Source organism: Triticum dicoccoides, chromosome 2A (assembly GCF_002162155.2).
Source record: "Triticum dicoccoides isolate Atlit2015 ecotype Zavitan chromosome 2A, WEW_v2.0, whole genome shotgun sequence".
NCBI classification, from domain to species: domain Eukaryota; kingdom Viridiplantae; phylum Streptophyta; class Magnoliopsida; order Poales; family Poaceae; genus Triticum; species Triticum dicoccoides.
Genome location: NC_041382.1, coordinates 5,187,207 through 5,212,011, shown reverse-complemented (window position 1 = coordinate 5,212,011; position 24,805 = coordinate 5,187,207). Strand labels below are relative to the sequence as shown.

The 24,805-nt window shown below is 46.1% G+C and overlaps 1 pseudogene; it reads left to right on the top strand.

Annotated features, from left to right (window-relative positions):
* The first annotated feature begins 7,793 nt into the window (after nt 1-7,793).
* Nucleotides 7,794-24,375, top strand: LOC119357361 (annotated as a pseudogene).
* The last annotated feature ends 430 nt before the right edge of the window (nt 24,376-24,805 follow it).

The following is a 24,805-nucleotide window of genomic DNA, read 5'->3' as shown; positions in this document are numbered from 1 at the left end:
CCCGACAACCAACCGATTGAACCCCTCCGGACAAAGAGCGCATTTGTTGCTCTGTGCGGGGTTTTGGTTAGGGACAAGATCCCGATCAGCATCCAGCAATGGTTTAAGCCAGCTACAGAAGACCCTGAGGTGTCTTATGCCAATGATATGCAGAAAAATGATCTTTGGACTGAGCTGAAGTCAAATTTCACCCTACCGCCAGAGGATAATCCAGAGAAGCCAGTTAAAGAGCAATTAATCAAGTCTTTTGCTCTTAAGAGGATGGCAGAACTATTCAGGAGGTGGAAGAAAGAGCTGAATAAGTTTGTCAAAAATAATGAGACACCAGAATTCAAGGGCAGATATGAGAAGATCAGAGATCACTGGCCCGCATTTGTGGCCCACAAGACATCGGAAAAGAGTAAGAAGTTGTCGGCGACAAACAAGCAAAATGCTGCGAAGAAGAAGCATCACCATCGCACGAGGTCAGGTGGCTACCTCGTAGCCCGGCCTAAGGGCCAGTTCTTTTCTAGCTTATTTCAACTTATTGTCAAAATAAGCCAAAAGCTCAAAAGAACTGGATTTGGAAAAGCTAGCTCAGCTTATTTCCATCACTCTTCCCTTCACAATGAGAAAAAGCTGGGTGGGAGGAGCTTCCCGCAGCTTCTGACTTAACCCCGAAGGGGTATAGCTATGTGGCCCTGTTATTTGCCCAATTTATAGCAAAAATGCCACCGCCAGGTCCCAGTTTAGCTCCCGCAAAAAAAAACAGGCTCTCGTTCGGTCGTTCCCATCCCGCATCGAGCTCCCGCAAAACAGAGGCGCCGCTGCTGCTAGGGTTCCAGCTAGCCACCGCCGCCACCGGTGCCCTGCTCCTCCGCTGCCGCTCCTCCCTCGGGCGAGCGCATGGACGGCGGGTAGGCCTCCATCCCCCGCCGCTGCTCCTCCCTCGGGGTACCCCCTGCCGTCCCGGTCTCCTACCAGTTACTCCAGATCGATCCGGCGGGTGCTCAACTCCGGCCGCGGACGCCGCACCCCAGCGGAAGGACCTCGTTCCACCCCTCCTAGAAGTAGATGATTCGTGTGATTGGGTTTTGGATGTGGTTTGGTCTGATTGTTCAAATCATCAGTATATATGTTGTGGTAATACAAGAAGGTTGCTCTCTGCCATAATGTTCAAAGCATTATATATTGTTCATATAGGCAGAAAAATGATAAAAACAATAACACAATATCGTTTAATGTGAACAACAATATAGTTTAAGGGCATTACAGACTTTTCACTGATCATACCACACATAAGCTGAACAAACGGACACCGAAAAGAACTGGCTAGCTTATTCTCTGGAGCTTATTTCCACATGAGCTTATCTTGAGCTTATTTTCATAGGAGCTTATTTCCACAGCATAGCTCAAAAGAACTGGCCCTAAGTGGGCCAAGAATGAGAATGATCTGGTTGATAAAGGGATCGAACCAGAGACAATTAACTGGCCAGACCGTTGCCGGACTTGGTTCTTCGGGGCTGACGGAACCTTGGACCCTGTAACAGGGAAGTGCATTTGGACGAATGATCAAATGGACATACCAGTTAGGAAGCTTCAGCACTATATCGAAGCAGCGCAGCAAGGGACGTTCTTTCCAGACAGAGAGAACGACGAGCTCACAATGGCCCTCGGGAATCCTGAGCACCCTCGACGGGCACGAGGCACGCTAGGCTCCATTCCGTGGAAGGTTGGGTTTCCGGACGCAGCCGGTTACAAATCCCATGAGAGGAGGAAAAAAGTGCAGCAGACCCAAATGCAGGCGCTGCAAGCAAGGGTACAAGCGATAGAGGAACGAGAAGCAAATCGCAACAAATGTACTGCCGAAGCTTCCCCCGAAGCTACACCGCCATCTCAGCGGAGAAGCAGCTTGGCTTCCACCGAGCTGCTTCAGCCGGAGCATGCCTTGACGGCTCCTGCCAGCTATCCCGTGGATGCTATCACGGAGTCTCAAAATTGCCACCTTATGACGCAATGGATGAATTTGAAGGTCAAGGCGGCTGTTGGCTCTATTTATCCTACTGAACCCGGTGCAACTTTTCACTGTCGGCCGATTCCAGAAGGATATGCTAGGGTGACGGTGGATGAAATAACGGAGGGATTTGAGGACCTGTAGCTTGACCACCCTACCGGTGAAGGGGAGACTAGGCTGGGGTCTGCTCTGAAGACTCCATGGCTATGGCGGAAGGAGCTCATCAACCTTCCGAACTGGACGCCTCCGCCTCCTCCTCCTCCTCCGGCAAGTCAGGGCACTCCGCCTCCTCCACCGCCTCCTCCTCCAGCGAGTCAGGGCACTCCGCCTCCTCCTCCGCCTGCGCCGGCTCCTTCTCCAGCGCGTGGCGGCACTCCGCCTCCTTCTCCGCCTGCGCCGACGCGCCCGAGCAGCCAGCCTCCTCCTTCTCCGCCTCGTCAGCAAGGGCGGAAGAGACCTGCCGCCGCTCCGGCTGCTCCGGGGCGTCGTAGTCCTTCTCCTCCGCCTCGTAAGCAAGTAAAGAAGACAACCGCTCCGTCTGCTCGGCCGGCGTCTAGCAGTACAGCCAGAGGCGGGAGGACATACAGATTCGGTCCTTCTCTGAAGACTCCAGAGAAGTTACCATACGAGAGGACCCCGGAGGAGAACGCCGAGATCACACGAACCGAAGTGGATGACTGGTTTAAAGGGTTGAAAGCAAAGAGACGTCCACTTCCGGAGGAGAAGGTAGATCCGGTGAAAGCGAAGCGCACTCTGGCTGCCCTGACAAAACCACGCAAGTCTCCGCCGAAAGGAAACTATGAGGGCATTATTGGAAAGGAATTTGCCGAAGCGGAGCGGTCGGGAAGTACTGTCAGTGATCAAAGGCTGAAAGAACGATGAGCTCGGAAACAAATTGCCCAGCTCGGCGAACAAGCGAAGTAATCGTGCCCCCCGCTCAAGGTGCCTAGCCACAACGTCGCTAATGATCCGAGGATGGTGCCCGGTTATAGCAATCTTGCAGATTACCTGCCTGACGATGTACATTATGAACCCATGGAGGTGCAGATACAAAGATACGAGTACGGGAAGCCTCTTGTCAAAGATGAAAGATCTCTATCAATGATGATGCGAAGATTGCATGATTGGTACTTGAAAATCTGCAGAGACTCTGGGGGGAGGAGTACTTTGTATGTGAAAGTAAAAAAGGAGCATGACCTCGTTGGAATTGAACTGTTGCCTGTTCCATTTGAGGAGTTCTATCAGTTTTTCAATCAATTGGCCCTCGATAAAACAACGGTCGCCTGCTACTGTCTATAAGTAGTACTACTTCTGTCATTAAGTCTCTCTATATAGCTCAGCTCTTTCATTGCATGTATTTATAATCATCCTCACTATATTATGCAGATTGAAGATCGCCGAATTGAAGAAAAGACAAGTCGGTGATATTGGGTTCATTAACACATATCTCATAGATGCAACTCAGGTTAAATTTCATGCTGCAGCTACCGAGGCCAACTTGCTACGATCATTGGTAATAAATGAAAACAAAGATATAATACTCTTTCCTTACAACTTCAAGTGAGTGTTACTGTCTTGTGCGTATTTGGTTTCCCTTATATATTAGTCAAGGTTATAGTAATGTAATTGATGAGTTATGCATGCGTGTGCAGTTTCCACTATATTCTCCTAGAGATTAAGCTTGAGCAGGGACTAGTAACTGTCTTAGACTCAGGACGAAAAGATCCTCAGGACTATGGAGACATGACTCAAATACTCAAGAAGTAAGTTAAATCGATCATTATCCACCATATCAGCAACTTTGTTCATTTCCTGATATATCAAGTAATTGTTTTTTTTGTCCGGCAGGGTTTGGAGAAAATTCACCAGAAAAGCTCCGGGACTGCCGAAGGAGCTGCAATTTAGACACCCGAAAGTAAGTACTATAGTAGCATGTTCCGCGCATCTACTAGTCATTCAAGCGCTAGTTTCATCAATACCATTTGACATTCTTGCTTATCAGTTTGATTGACCTCTATTTCTTGTAAAGTGGTTGTGGCAGGAACAAGGGAATGATTTCTGTGGATACCACGTTTACGAGTCCATCCGCCACACGACCTGTGAGCGGGGCTACACTGACGAACAATATGAAGTACGTAAATAACAACATTCACAATTTTATTTTATTACCATCATTTGTGTTGAGTTTCATTCATTCATATATATATATATATATATATATATATATATATATATATATATATATATGTATGTATGTATTGACCCCCTTCTTTAAATTAGATGTTTCGGAAGCGGGATGAACTCCTAGCACCAGCTCGCATGCGAGCAATTCAAGAGGAATTGGCGGCATTCTTTCTTGACCACGTGATCCCTGAAGACGGGGAATACTATGTGGACCCTGAGTCCGTGTGATTATATTTGTAAGAGATAATTATTGTATATATGTAGCCAGTAGTGTCGGATAGATATACGAGAACTTGTTGTTCGACCAATCTCTCGGAGAAGGAGAGGTGGTCGATATCACTTCTCTCTGTATGCATATATGTTCATGACGATCTTCTGTTTCCTTCGTTTGCTTACTAGCTAGCTAGCGTGTCTAGTCCTCTCTATACGTATGTACAGTACGTAGCGTCGACCAAGCACGGACATAAGAGAGGACACTTCTCTCTATTAATTATAGCTAGCTAACACAATATATGAAACACCTAAATTAACCCCCCTAAACCCCCAACCCCCCCTTTAAAAAAACAAAAACCCCAACCACAGAAATGCTGACGCGTGGATGCCTATTGGTCGCGGTTGGTGCCACCAACCGGGACCAAAGGGTCTCCTGCCTGGGCTCCGCGCACAGGGCACGTGGAGGCCCATCTGTCCCGGTTCTGGATTGAACCGGGACTAAAGGGACAGGGCATTAGTACCGACCCTTTAGTTCCGGTTCCAGAACCGGGACAAAAGGCCCTTACGAACCGGGACAACAGGCCCTTTTTCTACCAGTGTATATGAGAGGCCTAGGATACAACTGTCCTATTAGGACACAACTCCTACCCTGTCTACACACAGTCCAAAACCAAGTCCAACTGTAACGTACCTTGTACAATAATATTCGACACAACTCTAACAAACTCCACATTGACGAATATTCTCCACCACCTTGAATTCGTCCGTGCGTCGAACCTCCATGTACATTGGACTTGAGATACGCCATGAGCACCGCTGCTACTCCCAGACTCCATGTGACTCCACTTGCAATTGTAGTCCCTTCTCGTCTTCTTAGCAGTCAACGCTCGAGCAAACTTAAGTTCCTTGTTACTCTACCTTGTGCTCCCAACTTCTGGAGTATCCGTCCAACGCCATCACACACTGATCACTGTTTGCGTGAAAGTGAACAACTCACATATTGGATGCCACATATAAGAGTTACCCGAACTCAACATCGTCACTCTTCTTAACTGTATGTCTGAAACTTGAAGGAATTTCACCGTTACCCTGTGTCACCCTGAGTCAAATTCGCAGTTGTCTCATCCTTTTTTTCCCGGATAGTCTCTGGCATGACCCACAGCTATAGCACTCACCTCCTTCTGTACTTGTCATCCGCACTTTGCCATGTGCACCGAACACCACAGAATATACGACCATGTACTCTCTCAGCTTTTGACAGTTTCAGACTCTCCGCCACTTTCTTAGATTCTCCATGATCAACTCCTGTCCATCTTCCGGCACCGATAGACCCAGTCACCAACTTGAATCCGGTACTCGTCAACAATGCTTCAGCACTCCCTGCACACTTCGTCTGACCACATGTCTCACCATTAGTGCATTGGTCTGTCGCTGTGTCCCGTGCTTATCGCATGCCTCGCCGCTATCACTGCGTCGAGCCTCTGCTGTCCTGGTCGAGTCTCCCGGGTAGCTAGCCCCACTGCCTCAACCCCCACTACAGAGAACTACCGATCATCACCGACCGATGCCAAGTATCACGTCTCCATCAGACCACTGGTACCCAGTCTGAAACCACGTGTGTCTCGCTACCCCGTTGAAATAGGCTTCGACTCTCCGTTAACTTACGCCATAGCCCTCCATCAACTCAGAGTGTAGTCATCCGTCAGACTCCAGCTCCACCTTCAACATGACTCCATGGTGGTTGTACATGCCACCCTCCCGCGCCCTGTCGACTCCAAGCTCTCATGTGCACCATCTTGAATCAACCCTGCGCAATAGTCTGTCGAAGCCGCCACACAAGCCCTCAAGCCTGCACCACGTGTTTCCACGCCCCAGAAGTCAGCCACCATCAGCATCACGCTCCTATGTCGTCGTCGCTGAAATCACCGCCGTCTTATGCTTTGACCGACATCCCCGTCGATCCGTCAGACAGTCTAGTCCGACCTACCCGTGTATGTTCGACTGCAACCATGCTCCACCCTGCTTCGTCTCCGCCCCGCACATCTGTGCATTGATTGACGCCCTGTGTTTGCATGATCTTGTCACGGCGCGCTCCAGACTACTCCAAGCCTTATATGCGCATCGCCATCCTTGCCGCACAATGTCCATCTTGATCAACTTGGCATCCTGCTACTCCATCAAGCATATCCGTCCCATAAACAACTCCTGCAACACTTGAATTCAGGCAACCTGCCAATGTAAGCATTAACCCAAAATACCAACTTCCGTCGACCTGTACTGGACCCGCGACTCCTGTGCCTCGATTACCATCCGGCCACAACCGAAACAATACCTACACGCTGCCATCTCCATACAAGACCATGTACCAAGCAAAAGAGCCAATAAAATCCCATATAGCTTAGCTTTCCCTGTGTCCATGCAAAAACCATCTTGACGTACACCACACCAAGCTTAGACTTTATTCCTTTACTCTCCTGCTCTCTACAGCATACAGACATATGCTTCGCAGCCTCCAACAAACACACACGCTTGCGGCAGTCACCCATGGACTAGCTACAATGTGCTCTCACGGCCCAACCTGCCCACCGAGCCATGATGACTCCGCTGGCGCCCCGTGGGCCTCCGCCCACGCATGGCCTGGCTCGGCCAGCCCCTCCTGGGCCAGCCTACCAGCACCGGCTGTAGTACGCCTAGTCGATCGCTTCGAATCCGATCTGGCCAAGACTTCCGACACTAGGATTCCACCGCTGCCTCTGTCAATCTACGAATCGATCTCGCCGACGCCACTCGCTGCTGACTTCTGTTCTGATCTGCCGGAACCAATATGCCACCACGTGCTTCTTGATTCGCTTCTTGTTCTCATCCGCTGAAAGATCGATTTCTCATCCGCCTATGGCACTCCTTCGGTGACATCTTTCCTGCGAACAACCGATCAGAGCCGAATTTTCCACCTCCTCCTCTAGATCAACACCACGGCCTCAAATCGAACCTTGCTCTGATACCACTTGTTAGAATAAATCTGTGGCGCTCCGTCGATCTGCCAAGGACCAATCAATCACACAAGCACGACACCGAGATTTGTTAACGAGGTTCACAATCATGGCTACATCCCCGGGGCATGACTGGGCGCTCCTCCCCATGACACCGCTACAATACCACACTCCGGCCGCCTGGGCGCCGGCACACGCCGCCGGCTCCCCCGCGTGCCCGTGCTATTATGTTGGCATATGTTACATCGTGTGTCTACCCCCGATATATATGAGAGGCCTAGGATACAAGTGTCCTATTAGGACACAACTCCTATCCTGTCTACACACAGTCCAAAACCAAGTCCAACTATAACCTACCTTGTACAACAATATTCGACACAACTCTAACATATCCCACCAGGGCCTTCGATTCGATGGGGACACACCAGAGTGCAGAGCTTGGTGGGGGACTTGCAGTCTCTGCCAGTGAGTTTCTGAGCCTGGATCGCTTGATGATGATACAGAAGGTCTGCCACGTCCACTGGATGGTGATGAGGAGCTTGCTACCGAGTTTGTTCCGGCCGACAACCCACACTACTGTTGGGGTAACGAACTCTACTTTATCATTTTCTTTATCCAAAGCACCGGATCATTTTGAAATTTTTGTTTCTTGATGCTTAGGAGGAAGTGCCAGTTGTCAACTTTGGCTCGGCTGGTGTAATCCGCTCCGCTGTCGAAGATGCAGGACATATACATTACCCTTATGCAACATTTGCAGATGCTGCAAGGAAAAATGGCGCTGCAATCTTTGCACATTGCTCAATGATGGTAACTTTTAACTTGGGACCTGTAAATATTCCGTGTTTATCGAATGATTGATAACCAATGTTTCTGCCATCCATCACATCATGTAATAAAACCTGTAGCTTGGACTGCTAGTTATGTGGCCACATGTGTTGTTTCCCAATCCCCCCCTGCTTGACTAAAGCCAGAACTACTTACTAAGATTTTTCGATTCCGACACCGTTTAATTGTTCATCCTTAAGACCCCTTACTATAATGTTTGCAAAATAGTGTGAATTGTAAAGAAAACCATTTATCATCGGCTTATCACTGTTGCAAAATGATAAAGCATCACTGGACATACCAGAGTGCCAAAGATGTTTTGTCTTGATTCCTGAAAAGCTTTGAAAATGTTAAGGAGAAATATAGCTTTCTTTAGCTGTTTTATTATGACATCTATAGAATATACGTAGTGCCACTTTTTTTATTGGTGTTCTTCAGAAGGTTATTCCTACCATCTTTTAATGCAAGATTTTTTAAATATTCAAGTGAAAAAAGGTCAGTAATGGTCAAAGATTATGGGGAAATTAAGTTCGGTTAAATACGTGTTGCTATGCATTTATCTTGATATTGAGACATCAGTCATTGACCATCGTGCTAAATGTTTTTCTGGAAAGTGCTACAGATTTTATTTAAGATTGTGGCTATACCGAGGTCTTGAAAGATGACCTGTTACGCAGGGCATGCTGCTGTTGAATCAGCCTTTTCTAATATATTCATTTTAGCTTTTAACCACATTTCGCATATCCTATTTAATAACTGAAATAACTATGTGCATTAGAAAAAAAGATTAATGGGGCCACCCTTATTTGTATAAAATACTGTTGTTGTTTGGCAAGAAAAAAGTAGTCGAAGAAATGCTTGTTACTTTCTGTGTTTCACAATGAGGTATATGGAGCAGTCAAAGAAATATTATTGTATATGCCCTTTCTGTTGTGTGTCGTCCTAGCTTACACTTTTGTGCTCTTGATGCTAGTGGCAGAAGATTTGATACAGATCAAAGACCAGAACTTTCTAAGGGAAGTGCTGGAATTTAGACTATTTTAGGCAGCCCAATAACTATTTCAGAAATTCCTAATAAATTCTAGAGGCTCACTTAGCCCATTTGTGCAATGCAAGGGATACTACTAAAGTTTAGTCTCACATTGCTAGTTTAGTGGGAGTTAGACCTCCTTATAAGGGAGGTTCTTTTCCCACTTGTACGAGCATGAAAACAAGAGGGATATCCACGCGCGCTCCTCCTCCGCCGCCCGCCTTGCCACGCCTCGTCACGACGCGCCGCGCCGCGCCGCGGGTTGCGGGAATGAGCCGAGCCGATATCTAAATTTTTGCCACGCACTACGGGTATACGAAAGGTCACACGAAAGCTGAAAAGATTTTTGCGAAAGTGGAGTTCGAATGCGACCGGTGCAGCCCTTCGGCTGCTGGCTGTTCGTTTCGCCTCCCGTCGTTGCCCTCTCGCCTCCTTCTCTTGCGCCTATAAAAGGGAGGTCGCTCCTCCCAGAGAGACGCACCAGAACCTCTTCCTCCTCTCGCCACAAGTTCCTGAGCACTGCGCTGCTGCTACGATCTTCCCCATCCCAGCTTGCGGCGTGCACCGCAGGTCGGGACAGTAGGCCTCCGAAACCGCACCTTTTGAGTCCTGTACGGGAGAAGGGTGATAAGGTTTTTGGGGAGCGCTCAGCGCGACTACTGGCTGCTCCATCACGTACGATCCGATCGCCGACAACTACTTCCCCGACGACGACTTCTTCCCCGACGTCCACGATCTCCTCGACGACATGGCAGGTGAGGACACCGACCCCAAGTCCAGCACTTCCACTGCTGTTGTCCCGTACGTGTTCTTGCTCTTTCTGTTAGATGTCATGACACAGTTCTTTGCTCTACTTTCCGTCCTACATGTGTTAGGTTCTACTTCATATATGCTACTTGCTATACTGTCTGCTTTAGATATGATAGGCTACGGTTCATATATGCAGAAGCTATTTACCTTCTCTCTGTCAGAACACATGACTTGTTTTATCTCTACTATATTAGTCATGCTTCATCTAGTATTTCTGTTAATAAAATCATTTGGTAAATTGCTCATATTTCTAACAATCCAAAAACCTTATCACCGGCAATTTACCCCAAGTGGTTTTGCTGCTTCCATGAGACCTCCTATGTTTGAGGGTATCCACTATAAGAGGTGGTGCGTGAGAGCAGTCTTGTGGTTTCAAACCATGAGTTGCTATGACACCACTCTTGGCAAACCTGAAGGAGAGCCTGATGCTCAACAGGCACAAGCTTTTCAGAAAATGGATACTCTGTTTAAGGCTGCTCTCTTGAGTGTTCTTGGTGAGAACATAGTTGATGCTTATGTGTCAATTGATAATGGAAAAGATATGTGGGATGCACTCGAGGCCAAATTTGGGGTCTCGGATGCTGGCACTGGGCTGTACATCACGGAGCAATTCTATGATTACAGGATGACTGAAGAGCGCTACGTGGTTGAGAAAGCTCATGAGATACAATCATTTTCTAGAGAACTTGAGCACTTCAGTTGTATGCTACCGGACAAGTTTGTTGCCGGAGGTATCATCAATAAGCTTCCTCCTTCATGGAGGAACTTTGCTACCTTGCTGAAGCATAAGAGGCAGGAGTTTTCCGTCCCGGATCTCATTGGCACTCTTGATGTGGAAGAAAAGGCGAGAGCAAAGGACACACGTGCTCGAGGTATTGAGGGAGGATCTAGTGCCAATGTGGTACAGAAGCAGAACTTCCAGCCCCACAAGTTCAAGAACAAGGGCAAGTTTGATGGAAAAGCAAAGTTTGATGAGAAGAACAAGGCTATGCAACACACGAACTTCAGGAAGAAGAATGGAAAGAAGAAAGGTGCTTGTCATGTGTGTGGGGATCCTGATCATTGGGCTCCTAGTTGCCCTAATCGCTATGACAAGCGTCATCCTGGGAAAGGCGGCAAGGCCGCTAATGTTGTCATTGGAGACACTGACATGAAGGATGCTGGGTATGGTATATTTCCCACTATTCTTTCAGTATGTCATTCTCCTGACTAGTTGATTGATACGGGTGCTAATGTGCATGTATGCGGTGATATTTCCATGTTTTCGTCTTATCAGACCGCAGGGACTTCAACCGTGCTGATGGGCAATAGTTCAAGTGCTTCTATTCGCGGTGTTGACACGGTCGATCTGAAGTTTACTTCGGGGAAGATCGTGCGGCTGAAGAACGTGCATTATGTCCCCTCCATCAATAAAAATCTTGTTAGCGGATCTCTTCTCTGTGGAGATGGCTACAAGCTTGTCTTTGAGTCGAATAAATTTGTAATATCCAAGTATGGAACCTTTGTTGGTAAAGGCTATGAGTCAGGAGGCTTGTTTCGTTTATCCTTACCAGACGTTTGCAATAAAGTTGTTAATCATATTTGCAACAATAGTGAATCCAATGTGTGGCATTCACGTCTCTGTCATGTTAACTTTGGTTGCATGTCGCGACTAGCGAAATTGAACTTAATCCCTAGTTTCACCACCATCAAGGGATCTAAGTGTCAAGTGTGTGTGCAAGCTAAACAACCTCGTAAGTCTCACACGACCGCGGAAATAAGAAATCTTGCACCACTAGAGATCATACATTCACATCTATGTGAAATGAATGTTGTGTTAACAAAAGGTGGAAAGAAATATTTCATGACGTTAATTGATGACTCAACTAGATACTGCCGTGTGTATCTTCTGAAATTTAAGAATGAGGCTTTGAACTTTTTCAAGATCTATAAAGCTGAAGTGGAAAACCAACTTGATCGAAAAATCAAGAGGCTTAGGTCCGACCGTGGTGGAGAGTATTTTTCCAATGAGTTTGATGCTTTTTGTGCGGAACATGGTATAATCCATGAGAGGACGCCTCCCTATTCACCTCAGTTAAATGGGGTGGCCGAAAGAAAGAACCGTACTCTAACAGATTTGGTTAACGCCATGTTAGACACATCGGGTCTCTCCAAGGCATGGTGGGGGGAGGCGATATTGACAACATGGCATGTCCAGAACCGAGTCCCCACAAAGAACAAAGAGATAACTCCTTTCGAGGAATGGGAGAAGAAAAGGTTAAAACTCTCTTATCTGCGAACATGGGGTTGTTTGGCGAAAGTCAATGCTCCAATTTCAAAGAAGCGGAAGCTTGGACCAAAGACTGTGGATTGTGTTTTCCTGGGATATGCTTTTCATTGCATTGGCTATAGATTCTTGGTTGTAAAATCTGAGGTACCTAACATACATGTCGGTACGATCATGGAGTCGAATGGTGCGACTTTCTTGAAGATATCTTTCCCATGAAGGATATGGCTACCTCATCTAATCAGGAGATGCCTAGTTCATCGAATCAGGAACCAGTTACAATTACCGAACCTGCCATTTCGATGGAACACTTTGAAAGTCCTGTGGAGGAGAACAATGAAGTTCCTACTAGGAGCAAGAGACAGAGGACTACAAAGTCTTTTGGTGATGATTTTTTTGTGTATCTCATAGATGACACTCCCAGTTCTATTTCAGAGGCCTATGCATCTGAAGATGCTGACTACTGGAAGGAAGCGGTTCGTAGCGAGATGGATTCCATCTTGGCGAATGAAATTAACCTGGGACATAACTGATCGTCCTTATGGGTGCAAACCTATAGGATGCAAATGGGTATTCAAGAAGAATCTTAGGCCTAATGGTACTGTTGAAAAGTACAAGGCTCGGCTCGTGGCTAAGGGTTATACCCAAAAGAAAGGTGAAGACTTCTTTGATACTTACTCACCTGTGGCTCGACTGACCACTATTCGAGTTCTACTTTCACTAGCTACCTCGCATGGTCTTCTCGTTCATCAAATGAATGTTAAGACTGCTTTCCTAAATGTAGAGTTGGACGAGGAAATTTATATGGAACAACCAGATGGGTTTGTACTAGATGGTCAGGAAGGGAAAGTGTGCAAGTTGCTGAAGTCTTTGTACGGACTTAAGCAAGCACCCAAACAATGGCATGGGAAGTTTGAAAGAACTTTAACAGCTGCAGGCTTTGTTGTGAACGAAGCTGACAAATGTGTGTATTATCGCCATGGTGGGGGCGAGGGAGTTATCTTGTGCTTGTATGCTGATGATATACTGATTTTCGGAACAAATCTGAATGTTATTAAGGAGGTCAAGGATTTCCTATATCGTTGTTTTGAGATGAAGGATTTAGGAGTGGCTGATGTCATTCTGAACATCAAGTTGTTGAGAGACGATGGTGGTGGGATTATATTGCTTCAATCTCACTATGTGGAAAAGATCTTGAGTCGCTTTGGCTATAGTGACTGCAAGCCCTCTCCAACACCATATGATGCGAGTGTGTTACTTCGAAAGAATCGAAGAATTGCTAGAGATCAATTGAAATATTCTCAGATTATTGGCTCGCTTATGTACTTAGCAAGTGCTACAAGACCTGACATCTCTTTCGATGTTAGCAAACTGAGTCGGTTTGTCTCAAAACCAGGAGATGTGCATTGGAAAGCTCTAGAGAGAGTTTTGCGTTATTTGAAAAGCACTACAAATTATGGAATTCACTACACCGGGCATCCAACGGTGCTTGAAGGGTAGAGTGACTCAAACTGGATCTCAGATGCTGATGAGATAAAGGCCACGAGCGGTTATGTATTCACTTATGGAGGTGGCGCTGTTTCTTGGAAGTCTTGCAAGCAGACCATCTTAACGAGGTCAACAATGGAAGCAGAACTCACGGCACTAGATACAGCTACGGTTGAAGCAGATTGGCTTCGCCGGCTCTTGAATGACTTGCCGGTTGTTGAGAAACTGTACCTGGTGTCCTTATGAACTGCGACAATCAAACTGTGATTACGAAAGTGAGCAGCTCAAAGGATAACATGAAGTCATCAAGACATGTTCAGAGAAGGTTAAAATCTGCCAGGAAAATGAAAAACTCCGAAGTTATTGCGTTGGATTATATCCAAACGTCTAAAAATCTGGCAGATCCTTTTACCAATGGTCTATCACGTAATGTGATAGATAATGCATCGAGGGAGATGGGTATGAGACCCACAATATGAGTTGTTCACAGTGGTAACCTATTCTTTGTGATCGGAGGTCCCGTGAATTAGATGTGGAAGACAAGCTGTTGGTTAACTAAGAGGAGAGTATCCTTACTATTTACAATACCACTCCATGAAGATGCAATACTCTCCTAATCTGCATGACAGGTTGATGTATATCTTAATGTGTTCTAAGTGGCTTATTTAAGCAGAGATGTTATCCTGCAGAACATCTTTTGAAAAACACACCTATATGAGTCTGATTGTCAAACGTCGCAATTTATGAGAGTAGGGTTCTCTCTAGTAAACTCATGAAAGGTCACGGAGTATGACGCATAAGCTCCACCCACGGGGAAGACCCACGGTAGCCACGTATCGGTCAAGGCTTTATGTGAAGCTAGATTCGCAGAAAACTTACAGTTCAAGGCCCAGTCCACTGTTCAAGTTGCTTACTAGTGTAGCATAGAGTTCTAGGTGGAAGTTCAACTTAACAGTCTCCACTGCAGTACTGGTATATAAAACAGTGTTTTGGAACCAAAGGCAAATTTCTGTGTGCCTCTAGGATCTGGTGGGGAATTGCTGGAATTTAGTCTATTTTGGGCAGCCCAATAACTATTTCAGATATTCCTAATAAATCCTAGAGGCCCACTTAGCCCATTTGTGCAAGGCAAGGGATACTACTAAAGTTTAGTCCCACATAGCTAGTTTAGTGGGAGTTGGACCTCCTTATAAGGGAGGTTCTTTCCCCACTTGTACGAGCATGAGAACAAGAGGGATATCCACGCGCGCTCCTCCTCCGCCGCCCGCCTCGCCATGCCACGCCTCGCCTCGCCTCGCCTCGCCTCGTCATGACGCGCCGCGGGTTGCGGGAATGAGCTGAGCCGATATCTAAATTTTTGCCACGCACTACGGGTATACGAAAGGTCACACGGAAGCTGAAAAGATTTTTGCGAAAGTGGAGTTCGAATGCGAACGGTGCAGCCCTTCGGCTGCTAGCTGTTCGCTTCGTCTCTGTCTCTTCGTTTCGCCTCCTGTCATTGCCCTCTCGCCTCCTTCTCTTGCGCCTATAAAGGGAACTCGCTCCTCCCAGAGAGACGCACCAGAACCTCTTCCTCCTCTCGCCACAAGTTCCTGAGCACTGCGCTGCTGCTACGATCTTCCCCATCCCGGCTTACGGCGTGCACCGCAGGTCGGGACAGTAGGCCTCCGAAACCGCACCTTTTGAGTTCTGTACGAGAGAAGGGTGATAAGGTTTTTTGGGAGCGCTTAGCGCGACTACTGGATGCTCCATCACGGACGATCCGGTCGCCGACGACTACTTCCCCGACGACGACTTCTTCCCCGACGTCCACGATCTCCTTGACGACATGGCAGGCGAGGACACCGACCCCAAGTCCAGCACTTCCACTGCTGCTGTCCCGTACGTCTTCTTGCTCTTTCTGTTAGATGTCATGACACAGCTCTTTGCTCTACTTTCCGTCCTACATGTGTTAGGTTCTACTTCATATATGTTACTTGCTATAATGTCTGCTTTAGATATGATAGGCTACGGTTCATATATATAGAAGCTATTTACCTTCTCTCTGTTAGAACACATGACTTGTGTTATCTCTATTATATTAGTCATGCTTCGTCTAGTATTTCTGTTAATAAAATCATTTGGTAAATTGCTCATATTTCCAACAGGAAGAGTGTAGTTTGTTGCTCATACTGAACATACGGTTCGGCCACCAATGCCGCCTTTCTATTTCTTTCTTATCAATGTCACAGTATATGAGTGAGCTGCTCAAGGTACGTTCTACATTTCCTTTTTCGAATTTTTCTTCCTTCCGAGGGTCATCATCTTTTGCTATCATTGACGATGCATATTAGGGCTGTACCCAAAAAAGGTTTCCGCCGCGCTTTATATATAAAGCAAAGATCAACATCACCCGGTACAAATGCACGCCACCACCACACACGCACACACCCAAGGCAGGATACATAGGCGCCGAGCGCAACAATACCACTCCTAGCACTACCACCGCAAAGAGATGAAGCTGCATACGACGAACCATGGGCTCCAAGGCGGTACCTTCAGGAAGGATACGACACCGGAGCGTCGCCACCACCCGATCCGAGGATCAGAGTTTCCCTTGGAGCCGCACGACGAGCAGTGAGAGCCGCCACGACGACTTCAAGAAGGGAACGAGCTTCGCCGCTGCCGGTCCATTCGAAGATAGAACAAGTTTTCACCCCGGCCAACACTCACCACCACCAAACGCCACACCCTAGCTACCATGCCGCCCACACGGCCATGGTCACCGGGCAGCACCAAGCCACGAGCTCTGTCCATGAGTACCACGCCACCACCACCAAGGCCGCTGCCCTGGGATCCAAAACCTTGACACCACCTCACCCAAGACCTGTCACGACTGTTAAATTGTGATCCAAATTCTAGTACCGTATTGGACTAGACGTAGTACATACAGTGTGGGCCTTTTGCGTTGGTACCGACGCATACAAGTACAACTCGTTTACTTGTCCTACAAAGAGTCTTATGTGTTGCCCCTCATATATACCCCATGTAGTCGCACCTCAGACGGTCTGTCGTCTCGTGCTTGTAATACTCCTCCTCATAGTGATCGCGCCTTTGTACGTCCGTGGTTTTCTCCCGCAAGGGTTTCCACGTAAAAATCCGTGTCCCTCTGTCTCGTTTATTCTCGTTATTATCTAACAAGTGGTATACAGAGCCAAGTTTCAGATACGAGATTTTAGACCGAGAGGATTATTAGGGTTGCGTGCGCCACCGCCGCACACGTCACGACGAGTTGTCCAATCCGACAAAATTTCTGCTGCTGCACCGCTCAACGCCGCTGCCGCAATTTGTGATCTGCTACCCGCCGCCCTTGTGTACCGTATGCTCTCACGTGTGACGGGTCTGCCGCTGCTACAGGCTCCAAGTCTGGACACGATCTGCTGCCGCTGCTACTCCTGAGATTAGACCAACGTGGCAGCGGAGTCCAGGGTGATTTGACGGATCGCTAGTAGTACTAGTTTAATTCACCTCAGATCCACTACGTGATTTGACTACTAGTACTATTCGTCTCGTCAAGCTACAGATCAAGCTTTTGGTCTTCGATTACCCCAGCTACCAGGTGCTATTGTTCCTAGTTCTTTGCTCCGCGTAATTTAAATTCTGTCAAGAATTTTTTCTATCGGCTTGTACTACTTTGTGTACACAGATTTATCTACTCATAGCATCCATGAAGTATGACTTTCCGCTGCTGGATCGTGACACAAGGTTTACCCTATGGCAAGTCAAGATGCGGGCGTTGTTGGCACAGACCGGCTATGATGTAGTACTGGATAGTTTTGGGAAGAACCGAATTGAGGACTGGACTGCTGAGGAGAAAAGAATTGATTGTAAGGCTTTGTCACAAATTCAACTCTATTTGCATAATAATATTTTGCAGGAAGTTTTGAGCGAGAAAACTGCCGCCGCTCTATGGTTAAAGCTGGAAGGGATTTGCATGACTAAAGATCTCACCAGCAAGATGCATCTGAAGCAAAAATTATTTCTGCATAGGTTACCCGAGGGAGGTAACGTTTTGAATCATATTTCAGAATTTAAAGAGATCATCTCTGATCTAGCTGCAATGGAGGTTAAGTATGAAGAGGAAGATACTGCTTTAATGTTACTTTGTTCACTGCCAAGTTCTTATACCAATTTTAGAGACACCATATTATACAGTCGTGATACTCTCACGCTTAATGAAGTTTATGAAGCTTTGAACTCTAAGGAGAAGATGAAATTAATGGTTCCTCATGATGGTTCAAGTTCATCCCAAGCAGAGGGATTATGAAACTAATGGTTCCTCATGATGGTTCAAGTTCATCCCAAGCAGAGGGATTATGAAATTAATGGTTCCTCATGATGGTTCAAGTTCATCCCAAGCAGAGGGATTATCTGTTCGTGGCAGGACAAAGGAGAAGAACTCCAATAATGGAAACAGAGGCAAAAGTAAAAATGGCTACAGGGGCCGGTCACAATCCAGAGACAAGAAATATTGCAGATATTGCAAGAGAGACAGGCATGACATCTCAGAGTGTTTCAAGTTGCAGAATAAAGAAAAGAGGAAAGGTAACAAACCAGGTGAAAATTCTGCTAACGTTGCTCGTGATGATAGTTTCGATGATGCTCTTGTCGTTATTGCTGGATGTGCTGAGACCAATGATGAGTGGGTACTTGATATTGCATGTACTTTTCATATGTGCCCACATAGAGATTGGTTTAATACTTTTGATTCCACTACTTCTGCTGGTTCCGTTTTGGGTTTTGATAATTCACCATGCAAGATTGAAGGCATAGGTTCTATTCGAATCAAGATGTTTGATGGCATAATCAGAACTTTGACAGATGTTTGGTATATTCCGAAGATGAACAGAAATCTTATCTCTGTTAGTGCCCTTGATACTAAGGGGTACAAGTATTCAGGTGGAGATAGTATTTTGAAGGTCACCAAAGGCTCCCTTGTTGTGATGAAAGGTGACTCAAGTTCGACCAATGGTCTTTATTACCTTCGAGGTTCTACCATTTCAGGTAACGCTACTCCAGTTATTTCAAAGAATTCTGATTGTGATGCTGCTAACCTTTGGCATATGCATCTTGGACATATGAGTGAACTTGGTTTGCAGAGTTAAATAAGAGAGGCCTTCTTGATGGATATGAACCTGGTAAATTGAAATTTTGTGAGCATTGTATCTTCGGCAAGCACAAGAGGGTGAAGTTCAACACTTCGACTCATACAACCGAAAGTATTCTTGATTATGTGCATTCTGATTTATGGGGACCATCTCACAAGAAGTCACTAGGTGGTGCTAGTTACATGCTGACTATTATTGATGATTTTTCGAGAAAAGTTTGGCCTTATTTCTTGAAGCATAAATATGAAGCATCCTCAGCATTTAAGTCGTGGAAGATTATGATTGAAAGATAAACTGAAAAGAAGGTAAAGATACTTCACACTGATAATGGTATGGAATTCTGTTCTAAACAATTTAAGAATTATTGCAAGTCTGAAGGCACTGTCAGACGTTACACCGTTCCTTATACTCCTCAACAAAACTGTGTTGCTGAGCGTATGAACATGACCATTATTTCCAGAGCCCGTTGCATGTTGTCCAATGCAGGTTTGCATAGGAGTTTTTGGGCTGAGGCCGCTTCCACTGCTTGTTATCTCATTAACCGTTCACCATCTATTGCTCTTAATAAGAAAACTCCAATTGAGGTATGGTCTGGTTCACCTGCCGATTATTCACAGTTGAGAGTTTTTGGTTGCATTGCTTATGCTCATGTTGATACTGGAAAGTTGGAGCCTAGGGCTGTTAAGTGCATCTTTCTTGGTTATAAGTCTGGTGTTAAAGGTTTTAAGTTGTGGAATCCTAAAACCCAGAAGATTATTATTAGCAGAAATGTTATCTTTAATGAATCTGCTATGTTACATGCTGTTTCATCTACTAATGTTCCTGTTGAGAGTGAACATCAGCCTCCTATTCAGCAGCCTACTGTTCAGGTCGAGCATGTTATTGACTCGGGTGATACATCTAGTAATGAAATTGTTGATGCACATGATGAACCCGTCGTTAATGATGATCATGTCATTCTCACTCCAAATCAGCCTATTATTCCGCCCAGTTGGAATCTTGCACGTGACAGAGTTAGACGGGGTATTAATAAACCAGACAGGTTAATTGAAGAGTGCAATATTGTTTCTTTTGCTTTATCTGTTGTAGAAGAAATTGAAGGTAATTCTGAGCCTTCTTCATATTTCGAGGCTATTATTTCTGGTGATAGTAATAAGTGGATGACCGCTATGCATGATGAGATGGAATCACTTGAAAAGAATGGCACTTGGGATTTAGTAAAATTGCCTAGAGAGAAGAAACCTATTCGTTGCAAGTGGGTTTTCAAGAGGAAAGAAGGTGTTTCTCCTAATGATGAGACAAGATATAAAGCAAGGTTAGTTGCTAAAGGTTACAGTCAGATTCCAGGTATTGACTATAACGAAGTCTTTTCTCCTGTTGTGAAGCATAGCTCACTTCGCACTTTACTCAGTATTGTTACCATGCATGATCTTGAGCTTGAACAATTGGATGTTAAAACTGCATTTTTACATGGAGAATTAGAAGAGGATATTTATATGGAACAACCTGAAGGTTTTGTTATTCCTGGAAAAGAAAAGCTTGTCTGTAAGTTAAAGAAATCTCCTTATGGATTGAAGCAATCCCCTAGACAGTGGTACAAGAGATTTGACACCTTTATGCTCCCTCAAGGTTTCAAAAGGTCTAATTATGATAGTTGTGTTTATTTGAAAACTGTCAAAGGTTCAACTATTTATTTGCTTCTTTATATTGATGATATGCTAATTGCTGCAAAGAGTATGTCAGATATTAATGAACTAAAGAAGCAATTGAGTAATGAATTTGAGATGAAGGATTTGGGTGCAGCAAAGAAAATACTTGGCATGGAAATATCTAGAGATAGACCGTCTGGAAAAGTATATCTAAGTCAGAAGGGATATATTGATAAAGTTCTTCGTCGTTTTAATATGCATAATGCCAGCCAGTAAGTACTCCGTTAGCTGCACACTTCAAATTATCATCAGCTTTATGTCCTAAATCACATGCCGATATTGAGTACATGTCTAGAGTTCCCTATTCAAGTGCAGTTGGTTCACTTATGTATGCCATGGTTTGTTCTCGTCCGGATTTATCATATGCATTGAGTGTTGTCAGTACATACATGACTAATCCTGGAAAGGAACATTGGAAAGCAGTTCAGTGGATTTTCAAATACTTGCGAGGTACTTCTAATGCTTATTTACAGTTTGGGAAAAGTGGAGATGGACTTGTTGGTTTTGTTGATTCTGATTTTGCTGGTGATTTGGATAAGAGAAGATCACTCACAGGTTATGTTTTCACCATTGGTGGTTGTGCTGTGAGTTGGAGAGCAACTTTGCAGTCTATTGTGGCATGTTCCACTACTGATGCCGAGTATATGGCTATTTCTGAGGCATGCAAAGATGCTATCTGGTTGAGAGGTTTGTACACTGAGCTTTGTGGAGACTCATCTTGCCCTACTGTATTTAGTGACAGTCAAAGTGCTATATATCTTACAAAGAATCCAATGTATCATGAGAGAACAAAGCACATTGATGTCAGATATCACTATATTCGAGATGTTGTTGCTGAAGGTGATTTGAAAGTATGCAAGATAAGTACTCAAGATAATCCTGCTGATATGATGACAAAGCTAGTTCCGACCAATAAGTTTGACCTTTGCTCAGGCTTAGTTGGTATTTCTCACTAGTCCTATGGAATTTGACGCACAAGGTGTTTAAGCTGATTTGGATGGAGTTATTCACTTTCTTCGACTACTGGAGGGAATTTGGCTCAAGGTGGAGATTGTTAAATTGTGATCCAAATTCTAGTACCGTATTGGACTAGATGTAGTACATACGGTGTGGGCCTTTTGCGTTGGTACCGACGCGTACGAGTACAACTCGTTTACTTGTCCTACAAGGACTCCTATCTGTTGCCCCTCATATATACCCCATGTAGTCGCACCTCGGATGGCCTGTCGTCTCGTGCTTGTAATACTCCTCCTCATAGTGATCCCGCCTTTGTGCGTCCGTGGTTTTCTCCCGCAAGGGTTTCCACATAAAAATCCATGTCCCTCTATCTTGTTTATTCTCGTTATTATCTAACAACTACCCCAACCAAAGAGACGAGCGGAAAGGCCTCGCCTTTCGCACCCATGGGCAGCCCAGTGCCAAGAACCAAAAGGCCGGCCAAAATTTGCCTCCATCGACCCGTCCTACTGCACTGGGTGCGAGACGAGCTCAGTCCTGCAGCCTGGCGTGATACGAGCTCGGTCGTGCTGCTGGGCGCAAGATGAGCTTGGTCCCACAACATCGTGCGCTAGACGAGCAATGCACCGCAGCTAGGAGCGGGCCAACCCTTCGACGAAGGTAGAGCCCGGACAACGAGGAGAGGAATCGAAGGCCGACACAGGCCGCTCACCGACGGGCTGACGCCGGAGGAGCCTAGCCGCCGCCGTGAAACGATCCCGACCACCACCATGAGCTACCACCACGACGTGACAACCCACGTCCACGCCGAGACCCCGAGGGGCAGCCCCGAGCCACCTTGCAGCAGCTGTGGCACGCCGCCAAAGATGCAGGCCGCCCTCTGGCCATGGACGCCCAGCCCCCCGCCACCCCGGAAAGGAGCAGCCTGGCCGCCGGCCGCCCCGCCACCGCCACCGCCCGGATCTGGGATGGGGGGACCATATCCGCCTCTAGCGAGTCCCCCACCCCCCGGAACCCCACGAGCCACCGCAGGGAGGGGGAGCAACACCACCGGGACGCCAGGCCGTCGAGGGGAGGGGGCGGAGCGCGGGGAGTGCCCGACAACCGACGCCGTAACCGCGGAAGGTCGCGCCCCACGACGAACACCTCCAGTGCGTGGGAGAAAGAGGCCCCGCCGCCAGGCCATGGAGGGGAGGGGGCAGGGACCGGGAAGGGCCGACGACCGATGTCGTCGCCGCGGAAGGTCGCGGCCCGCGACGAACACCTCCAGCGCGCGGGAGAAAGAGCCCCCTCCCCCCGCCGCTTATGCCACCGTCGGCGGCGAGGGAGGAAGGCTGGGGCGGGGGTTCAAGAAGAGGTGGCGCTAGGGTTGGCTCCCGGTGTCGCCGGCGGGAGCGACCAGGCAGAAAAATCTAGCTCAGCTTAGGGCTTTAGGATTTAGCGTGTTCTTTTCTTAGGAAAAGTATTTTCGTTGCTAATATTCAAATAAGTTTTTCATGCACTTTCTTGCAGGTAGTCGCAAAGACCATCAAATCACGCCTTGATGATCTTCTAGGCTGTCCACGAACACAAATTGAATTCTTAACCTTTGGCAGCACATCACACTTCCACAATTTTAAGGTATTTCCTACAGCTCCTCTTAGGTATTACTTTCTGTCGAGATTGCATTTTGCTTTGCAAAATCACTGCTTTAACAGACCAAATTTGATTTAATGAGGTACTTACGCAACTTGTATTCTTTGCTTGTATCAGTCTTCTTTGAGTCAACCACAAATGATGGTGGTTGCCGATTTGGACGATGTTTTCTTGCCATTGCCTGACGATCTCTTGGTAAATTTGGTCGATTCTAGACATGTTGTCGAGTCCTTTCTCGATAGCTTGCCCAAATATGTTTCAGGACAACATAAATGTAGAATCTGCTCTTGGTCCTGCGCTTGGAGCAGCACCTATGGTTATGGTAAGATCCTTGATGGATTATTATCGAAGTACTTGTTGGTTGTTCTTGTGTGCCCTCTGTTAACTGATTTAATCTCTGGACAATTATGTCATCCCTGTTCTAGGGTCAAACTGGGGGTAAGTTGCTTGTCTTCCAGAGTACATTGCCATCTCTTGGTATTGGCTGATTAAGACTTCGATGAGATGATGTCGGCGCATATGGAACAGATAAGGAGCATATTCTGAGGATACCAGAAGATCCCTTCTATAGACAGATGGCTGCCGAGTTCATGAAAAATCAGGTTGCAGTGGACATATTTTCTTTGCTCTTCCTTATTGTGATATGTATTAATATGTAGGTTCTCTTGACGAAAGATACTGTGGTCAGGTGTACCATTATCCATCCTTCAAGGCAACTACACACAGGGAGAAACTTAAACATGAGCTTACTCGGGAGACTGCCTCAAAATCTGTCATGCGCATCAGATGTGGAAAAGGTTCTAGATTTATATCCACAGCTCTATATATTATCTTATCTTCCTAAATATTTCCTTGCCTTGTTAGTTTATCCAACCTAACTCTCATGACATAATGTTTCTCAGGGGTGTGTTTCACATCATACCGGTCATTTCATGCTAAGATCCACAGATTTGTTAACTCTTCCAGATGTTGACTCTGATAAAGGTTTTGCGATGCAACTGTCTCTACAGGGAGACCGTAATGATCATGTGGCCTGTATACTTTCAAGTGGCGTTGCTGTATCCTTTCCTGTCAAGTTGCTTATGCACTGCTCTCTACGTTACAAATGATAACTTGGCAAAATGTTAAAGGAGCACCGTTCTCAAGGTTTTTGTTTGCTCTTAGTTTGGTCATACTTAGATCCATGAAGATGGTTTGTCACTAGAGTAGAACTGCAATCCTCACTTTAATCCGCATATGATGTTTGATGTTGGGTTCTGCCATGGGCTTTTATTTGCACAATATTATTCACGAGTGTGATTCTTGTGTCCTTAATCACCATCAGAGATACATCATCTTCTGGAGAACGATGTTGCCTTCTGCCATGGGCTTTTGATACTTCGAAAGAGATTGTCCGTTTTGTATACGAAGTGCATCAAGTATTTACTGTAACCCTCTCAACTTTTTAGCACATGCTATTTGGGTGAAATGATGATACCATGCCAATTTTCAACCTTTTCAGAGTTCATCTTAAGTGTTTTTCAATTTCAGGGTCATTTAGCTCAAAAAATCAATAAAT